The following is a 7,265-nucleotide window of genomic DNA, read 5'->3' on the forward strand; positions in this document are numbered from 1 at the left end:
ACCCCTGTGAACACCACCACACTTCCCCATAAATCTCATGCTGCACAGCCCAGCCTCTGGGCTGCAAAGGGAAAACCCTTCTACCTTCTGGGTTGTTTGTCTGCAAATACAAAGCTACCGGAGCTGTGCACTTGTTTTTCAACAGCTCTGTCTTGCTGTCAGATCTGTACTCTTTGCCTCACAATGTCTGCACCAGAAATGTTTTGCAGCAGTTCTTTAGCTTTTAAGGTAATCACATAAAAGACCCTTGACTGCATAAACACAGCTAATCTGGGTAAATGCCTTTAAGGATCTTTACATTTCTTGCTAATGGATTTCCAGACAGCCCCCAGATATCCACGTTCTAGAAAATAATGTAAAATAGAGTGTCTAATTTTTTTAAATGCTTCACATTCATCATATACTGAGAAAATCCAGAGCTCCAGGCAGCATAACATAATTACACTTATGTAAGTCATACCCTGTTCTGTCATCATCAGTCTGAACCCTGCCTTTGGCTGGGCCACAGATGCACCCGGTGTTAAATTCCAACTCAACCAGAGACAAATTACCACATGCTGCTAATTAGAGCCAGACAGGAGGGATCCAGGTGTCACAGCCTGGTGACAGAGCCTGAAGGGCACACGGGGGCCCTGAGCTCAGGAGCTGTGTGTGGGATCTGCTCCCCTGGGAGCACTGGGAAGGCTCATGGAGGAGGCAGGTGTGAGAGCCTGAATGAGAGATGTGGGACTCCAGGCTGCTCTCCAAAATGCAGTTTATTGTATCCAAAAGGTTGCAGCAGTCCAGGGTCATGGGTGGCAGAGCTGTGCCTACAGCTGTCAGCTCCAGCTGCAGGCAGGACTGGAGACCCTTTGGTTTTGGTTACATTGCATTATATACTTTTCTTTTGGTTACAATACATTCTATACTTTGCTGAGCATCTTAATATAGCAGAACCAATCTATACCTTAACTTTTATCTCTAGCCTATCATAACTACTATAATTACCATATTCATGTTACTGTTCTCCAATCACTCAAAGTCAGTACATTACAGTTTAAGCTAGAAGTTGGTTTTCAGTTTTCTTGCAATCGAAAATTCTGAGACCTTTTTTCTACTTGCAACATTGGCAGGCTTGTTTGCCTGTGCTCTCTTTCTGCTTGGTAAAAGCATCTTCTTGTTTGGGATGGGTTTATACTTTGCTCTGTCATAAAACCCCCCTTCTAACTAACACACCCTTTGCCTCCTTGGTTATCCAGTAAGACTGGCTCAGCAGTTCTATTCTTCTATATCAAAACTTGATTTCATTTCTATTCCTTCTTCAGATTCTACATTTAAAAATCTTTCTGCCAAGCATACATATCTGTGAGACTTTCTTGTCAAACTTTCATTCTTCCCAACAGGGAGGTGCTGCCCCTCAGAGATGCTTTGCCCTGGGCACAGGGCAGGATGCCAGCACCCCACAGGCTTCTTGCCCTCAACCTGCCCCTCTGCTGTGGCTTCATTTGCTCTGCTTGAAAGGCAGAGGTGCAGAGTGGGTGAACCTCTGAGAACTGAGGGAGAAATGAGGATGTACCTCAAGTATAATGGTGCAGACAACCACCAACATAATTCTGGTACCAATTACAGTAATTTGAACAAAGAAGTCGTCCTACCTTTGATTTGCTCTCCTTCTCTTCCTGGCTGGTTTCATTAAAACCACTTACAGAGATTTGCAGCAGTTCTGTTTGAAGTGCTGTCATCAGGATTTTTGTTTTCAGTCACATCAGAAATGGTCTTACAGCAGGCTGGTTATGTTTCACAGAGAGATCTGTAGCATGTGGCCATCACTCACTGTCAGAGGTGTTTTAGACAGGCTGGTCCTGCTGGCTGTGTGGTTCTGAGGTGAGTGCCAGGGAAGAAGCTCCAGAGTGGCCACAGCAAGGGCCAGTGCCTGCCCTGGTACCAGGCTCCCTCCACAGCCTGATGCTTCCCAGACCTCCCTCAGCAGCTCCAAGCTACACTGCACTGAACCTACAGCCCAAACCTTGGTTAATTTGAAGACTAAAGTGTGCCAGTCTGCTTCACACTGCTCCTGAGGAGAGCACCCCTGTGCACCCCAAAGGGGGTCCCCAAAGTGCCAATGCACCTTAGGCCTGGATTCTCCAGTTTCATGGTGTTTCCTCTATTTATTAAGAGCTTTTTCATGCTCCTATCTCTGTGCTGATCACCATTTAAAATGCATTACCAAGATTTCTAACTTTCCTGGCCCCTCAATAACGTGGCAGTAAATGCCCCTTAACACCGAGGGCACTGAACTGCTGTGGATTTCCCTGGAGTGATTCTGCTCTGCTCTTACTCACCAGGCAAATCAGAAATGCACCTTGTGTGACACTCTGATGAGGAAAGACACTTCAGGACTCGCTTGGTAACTCAATCACCACAAGACATTCACCAATTATCCCCCCAGTCACAGGGTGAGGGCGATGGGGAGGTCATGCAGAGTGAGTCTTTTTCATTTGTCCGTGACAGAAGAAGGGAACACACTTTGCAAATTATAATTAGCAATTTAATCCAGCTGTGGCTAATTCATAGCTGCATTTTGCACTCCAGGACTCAGCACTTGGGCAGACTCTAAATAAGGCACCAGCATGGTGTGTCCAGCTCCCTGAAATCTCTCCAGTAATTACAGATTGCTCAGTGCTCAGCAGAGAGCAGGACAGCTTTCCATGCCTGCAGGTGCCTCTGCTCCTGCTGCCACCCTGCCAGGGTGAGATGCAGCCCTGGAGAGAGACAGAGAGACTGCCAGCTGCCAGCCACACCATTCCCCAGGATACCTGCATGGGGGTCCTGCCAGCTCTGTGCTGAGGATGGAGAGGGGATGCTCACATCCCAGCCTGCTCCCATCCCAGCTCAAGGCTGGCCAGTGGTGGAAGGGGAGTGGGGAAAGAGCTGCAGCTCAGGGGAGCAATAAATTCTGCTCCATTCTAATGGGGCACTGCAGGCCCAGGGAGAAATTGGTGTATAGGTTCACAAAAATCCTGCTTGAATAAACAGAAAGAGAGGGAATGCTGGAGAGAGCATCCAATCTGCATCATAATTAGGGAAAAAATAACAAATGGCAGAAACAACCTGTTCCCATCTGCAGCTGCAGTTTGTTCCTGCTGTATTGAACAGCCAGACACCAAGCCTACCAGGAACCCTCTCTGGAAATGTGTGTTTCATGCAGTAAGAGTGGGGAAAGAGCCTCTTTTTATGTGTATTGCAGAATCTGCTGTAATGAAGCATCAAAGAGGATTTTCTCAACCAGACACTGACTGCTGTCTCCAGCCTGGTACCAGAAATGGGGGCTCACCCCTGGAAGAGTCTCCTAGAGGAGAGCTCACATGGGACAGCAATCAGGCTCCAGATCTGGGGCTCACCCTGGTGTGGGGCTGGGCCTGTGCCCTGTGCAATGGTTCAGGTCACTGTCACACTGTCACATTTGGCTATCCAGAGCAGGAAGATGCAGTTCCTCAGTGGAACTGAGGACATTTCAGACATTATTCAATCCCAGACTGACTAATTTATCCATAAACCTTCCTAATGAGCCTGATAGTGTAGGAATGAGAGAAAGCAGCATTGTTATCTGTAAACAGCAGCAGCTGACAGCATGTTTAATCACAGGCTGCATGACAGTGACATCGGTGGAGAAGAGGATTAGACACTTCTCCAGTTAGTCAAACAGCAAAGGCACGAACACAGAGCCTGAGGGTCACTGAACCCAAAACAAAGAGTAACAAATCTCAGAGCTGGGGAGTCCCAGTGCAGGGGCAGGCTGTGCTGGAGCCCTCCCAGCACCCCGAGGGCAGCCAGCAGTGAGGAGAGCCCTGGCACTGCTGCAGAGCCAAAGCCACCACTAACACTGCAGGCTCTGCTCTGCCTCGAGATCTGCAGGCTGCCTGTGCCTAACAGGATTTGCAATCCATGGTGAACATGCTAATGGGATAGAGAGGTAAAGAGTTCATCCTACTCACTTTTCTCTGCTTCTTTTCTTTTTTTTTTTTTTTCCTGAGCATCTCTCTCCCAGTTTTCTCTGGCTCATCTCTTTCTGAGGTCTGCAGATTAAAAGCATTAATACGAGCCAGAAGTTATTATGTGAATCCTACTTATCACAAAGCAAATGGGATCTAGAGGGCTGCAGCCCTGGAAGGCATGGCCATTGGTTAACAAGGAGTTAACCAGGGTTAACTCAAGGCCATCAGGGTTTTCCTTCCCCAGCCCCCAAGTCTGGAGGATGCAGCTCACAGGACAGGGAGAAGGGAGCACAGCTGCTGATGTGCCACTGCATGGAAGGGAGCAGTGATGTTGTGAAAAGTACATTGGTGGGGGCCAGAGGCTTTGCACAAACTGTGGGGAGGTGCTGGATGTGCCAGGCACCACCAGGCAGGAGGGAACAGCTCTGGCACCAACATAACTGGAGCTCCAGCATTGCTGCTGCCACCTCTGCTTCCACAGCAGGCCAGGTTTAGCATGTGCCCTCTCTTCTTCCCGATTCCAGGTCTTGGGTTAAACCAGTAGCTGCTCCGTGGTGGAGTCCAGGTGTTTTGATTTATCTGTAAGAGATCTCATTATCAGCCCCAGCAGCAGACTCCAACCTTTCATGGCAGGGCCCCTTTGAATTTGCTTTCTGCCCCAAGGTACAAGAGGAACCATGAGAAATCAATTTTCTTTCCTCCAAGACCCCCTAGTTTTCAAGAACTTTTAAAGGGCAGACAAACCATAACTGGGACATCTTTTACCTTTAAAAAGGTCCTTCATCATATTAGATTTTGATTAATCAGCCTCCTACTCTCCTGTCACTTTCACAGTGGAGAGTGCTGGAGACCTCCCACCAGCCCCTCTCTGCAGAGGGAGAGGGAGGGAGAGAAAGAGAGGGAAAGGGAGAAGGAGGGGAAGACAAAGGAAGACAGAGACTTCCGTGGCTGGGGGAGGCACAGCCGGCTGTGGGGAAGGCTCAGCCCCTGTGCTCAGCTGCCCTCCTGCAGCTCCTGGTGGCAGGGAGATGCAGCATTGCAGGTGCAGCTCCTGCTCAGCTGGTGCCACTGGCTGCCCTGTGGCTGCCTCCAAGCTTTGAGAATTTCCTGGGGCTGCAAACCCGACATTACCTGACTTGCCCAACCAGTCACCAGGCCCTGGGCACAATCACCAGGCTCACAGAGGAGACAAGGTGCTCATCCCAGCCCAGGCCTCAGTCAGCAGGGGTGGGGGCCAGGGGAGCCCTGCAGGCTCTGAGTGGCAGCAGGCAGCCTCCTCTGCCTGCCAGATAACATACATAATTCAGCTGAAATATTCATTTAAGTCTGTCTGAGCCATGGCAATAACCTAGACATTATGACAATACAGATCAATAAGCCCAGAGAGGATCCTTCACTGAAACACGCTGCAATTGTTCAAACCAAGTCTTAATTGTGACAAGAATTGATTTCTCTTTTCTAATATCCCTGACTTTTAATTAAAAAGTAGTTAAGGAGACAATGCATTTCCAGGATCATTTAGAGGCAGGACGACATCAAGGAGCACACACTTAAAATGCAGAAGTGGTGCCTTGTTAACACAATGGGACCAACCACAGCCTGGGGAGCTGCTCTGTGCAACTCAGATGGGCTCAGGACCCCAGGACCCCCAGGCCAGAAACCACAGCTCCATCCTGGCCTCAGCAGAGCCATGGGCACGTCCCCACTTGTTCTCTCCTGCTCCCCAGGGCCCTCCAGCCATCTGCATTTCACACCCTCTTGCACACACGAGTGCACCTAATAGCTCTGATTATCCAGCAGCCTCCAGAGCTTTGCTTTGCCCTTGTCCATGGCACAGGGCAGAGGCTGGCAGGGAGGACCAGGGAGGCAGGGAGGACGAGGCAAGGAGGGCAGGACCAGGCAGGGAGGGCAGGACCAGGCAGGGAGGACCAGGGAGGGCAGGACCAGGCAGGGCAGGACCAGGCAGGGCAGGACCAGGCAGGGAGGGCAGCACAGCTCCCACTGCGTGAGGACAGGGCAGTGGCTGCAGCATCAGCTGCCCCAGGAGCTCAGTGGGGTGAGCACAGCCCCAGCACAGCCTTCCCCTACTCTCCCTTCTTGGGATGGTCCCAGGATGTGCCCACAGCCCAGAAGGGGTTGGTAGGAGGGAGTGCTGGAGCCCCTGTGAAGGGAGGGGCTGAACTCCTCCAGCCTTTTTTGGTTTTTTATTTCCCAGCAGGGTCTCAGTGGCAGCAGCTCGGCACAGTGAGAGTGCAAGGAGCCAGCTGTGAACCAGATATTTCTCAGTCATCCTCCATTAGAGTAAAATGGGCCAAAACACCTTAATCTGATTGGAGGGAGACCATTTAACATCAGAGACTCCATTAAAAGAAGAAATGGTCTTTTATCTACGAATCAAGAATGATAAAGGAAAACACTTTGGAAGACACTCATAAATGCTCATGAGAAGGAAGGGGCTGCACACCCCCTGGTCTGAGTTCCCCATGTGCAGATCCTGCTCTCTGTTGATGAACCCACCTGCAGAGTCTTGCTCAAGGCCAGCAGTGGTGGAATTTGGAGCAGCAGCCCAAAGCAGGTAGAAGTGCAGGTTCCAGAGGTCTTGTCTCTGCACTGGAAGGGGCTGGAATGGCTTTTGGCCATTCTCACAGAACATGTCTGGTATTTGCTCTGCTGGTGGGTATCTAAGTGGTCAGACAAATCCTGTTTTCCTGGCTCTGATTAGATTAGAGAGCAGCAGTGCTGGAGTGCTTGCTGATATTGCCAGGAAAGGAGAGCAAAGACTGAAGAAGATTCTCAGAAACATCCCTGCCCACTATTCCCCCCCTCACCCCAACCCTTGTTCATGGCAGTCAGGGATGCAGAAGCATCACCCTTGCAAACACAGCCCATTTATTCATATCCCTTGACTCATCAAATAAAAGTCAAACCACAGGCAGTGAGAATTGGTATCCTGGCTCTTTGAACGCCCCAGCAGCCACACAATGCTGCATCCCTGCCAAAAGCCACCACCTGCCTGCCCTAAAACCTCTTTCCTAGAAAGGGTAAATCCAGCAACCAAGTATGGACAGCCCCAGTGCTGGCTGGCAGTGTCACTGGTCTCAAGGAGGAGTGGAACAGCCCAGACAAGTTCCCTGAAGAATCTATGGGGCTAGAATACCTTTTCATGCTGTAAAGCTTTTAATTCATCCAGCTTTGTTACCTTGGGTTATTTTATTCTCTAAATCAAACAGCCCACATAAAGATAAAACCTTTGTTAACACCACTGGGCTCTTGCCTAAAACAACAGCACAC

The sequence above is a fragment of the Camarhynchus parvulus genome, chromosome 23, assembly GCF_901933205.1.
Source record: "Camarhynchus parvulus chromosome 23, STF_HiC, whole genome shotgun sequence".
In the NCBI taxonomy this organism is placed as follows: Eukaryota; Metazoa; Chordata; class Aves; order Passeriformes; family Thraupidae; genus Camarhynchus; species Camarhynchus parvulus.